Here is a 1,720-nt window from a genome sequence, read left to right as displayed (position 1 = left end):
GCCGCCCCGGTGTGACGAACAACGGGCCCGGGGCGGGTGCGTGGCTCGGGGCCTCCTCGGAGCCGCGGGCGGCGGCCGCGCTGGTGCTGAAGCGGCCGCCCCGCCCCGCCCTCCGCCCGCCCCCGCGGAGCGCAACGCGGCCGCCATGGCAACGGGAGCGGGGGGGCCGCGCCCGCCGCCGCCGCCTCACGGGGCCCCGCCACAGAGACCCCCGAGCCCGCAGCCCCTGCGCGGCCCTCAGAGGAGGGTCCGAGCCACGCACCTGCCCCGGGGCCGTTGTTCGTCACACCGGGGCGGCCACCGGCGCTTCCACACCGGGAGGTGACGGCCACCGGCCGCCGCCCCTCACCTGCAGCCCCCCCGGCCGCCGCCCCTGCCAGATACGCCCGGTGGAGGGCACAGAACCGTAGAATCGTGGAATCGTGGGGTCATAGCATCGTGGAATAATAACACCATGGGGTCACGGGATCGCGGGATCAAGGAATCATAAAATCATGGAATCACAGAATCATAAAATCGGGGCAACAAGGAATGTAAAATCAAGGGAATTGTTTCGGTTGGAAAAGCTCTCATCGAGTCCAACTGTTCCCCCAGCACTGCCAAGCCCACCACTAACCCATGTCCCCAGCTGCCACATCCACACAGCTGTAAAGTTCCCCCAGGGATGGGGACTGAGTTCAGGGAGCATTTGGACAACGCTCTTGGACACAGGGTGGGATTGTTGGGGTGTCCTGTGTAGGGCTAGGAGTGGGACTGGATGATCCTCGTGGGTCCCTTCCATCTCAGAATATTCTATGATTCCACCACTGTCTTAGGCAGTCTGTTCCAATGCTTTAACAAACCTTTCCATGAAAAATATTGCTCCTAATATCCAGCCTGAACCTTCCCCCGTGCAACTTCAGGTCCTGTCAGCCCAGGCAAAGAGGGTCCCTTTCAAGTTGGTGGCAAATGGTTTCATCCTCTGGTGATCCAGTTCTCAGATCCCAAGAAGAGTCAGAATTAAACTTGTTTGGTTTTGAGATTCTTCCTGCACAAACAGTCTCTCATTTTTGCCTCACTGTTTCATGGAATCCTGGAATGATTTGGGTTGGAAGGGACCTTAAAGCCCAGCTCATCCCATCCCCTTCCATGGGCAGAGACACCTTCTACTATCCCAGGTTGCTCCAAACCCCCTCCAACCTGGCCTTGGACACTTCCAGAGATGGAGCAGCCACAGCTTTTCTGGGCAAGACACAGGCACAGGATGTAATTGCCAAAGGAATCTAAACAAGGAAATCTACATTTCAGGGATGCGTTAAGGATTGTAAGGATTAAGACTGAGGATTAAGATGATTAAACTGATAAAGTGACATGAGCACCTGCAGTTTGGTCACTCAACCCCCCAAATTCTGCCTCACCTGCAGCACAGCCCTTCTCACAGTGAAAGACACTTGGCTGCTCTGTCACTTCAGCTCTGGGCCCAGGATCTCCACTACTGTGGTGTCCCGTTGGAAACATTCCCTGTGCTCCTTCATGAGCAATATGTGATGTCACAGACTCAGTTCTGGTTCCAAGCATCCGACTTACAAAACTAGACTGGGTATCTAAAAATGACTATCTTTGATCAATTACTTCACTGGATGGATGGAATAAAACCCTGCCCAGGGTGAGGTTATGTCAGTTGTGCCATTTTTGGTCATTTCCATTCCACTATAACACTAGATACTTTACATTTGCTGCT

General features: G+C 55.3%; 1 protein-coding gene across 4 annotated transcripts in view; it reads right to left on the bottom strand.

The window, feature by feature from the left end:
• The window catches only part of TENT5D (terminal nucleotidyltransferase 5D), a 16,052-nt gene extending 14,545 nt beyond the window's left edge, over window positions 1-1,507 (bottom strand). For 3 of the 4 annotated variants that reach the window (XM_027645456.1, XM_027645459.1, XM_027645453.1), the window contains exon 1: window positions 1,398-1,507. The gene's annotated coding sequence lies outside the window, so the exon portion shown is untranslated. Of the gene's footprint in view, window positions 1-262; window positions 354-1,397 lie in introns of those variants that run through there. The other variant, XM_027645457.1, reaches the window with a different exon arrangement.
• Window positions 1,508-1,720: the final 213 nt, after the last annotated feature.

The sequence above is a fragment of the Corapipo altera genome, unplaced genomic scaffold (assembly GCF_003945725.1).
Source record: "Corapipo altera isolate COAL_440 unplaced genomic scaffold, ASM394572v1 65, whole genome shotgun sequence".
NCBI classification, from domain to species: domain Eukaryota; kingdom Metazoa; phylum Chordata; class Aves; order Passeriformes; family Pipridae; genus Corapipo; species Corapipo altera.
Note: the sequence above shows the minus strand (reverse complement) of the source record. Positions and strands in the feature narration are given on the sequence as shown.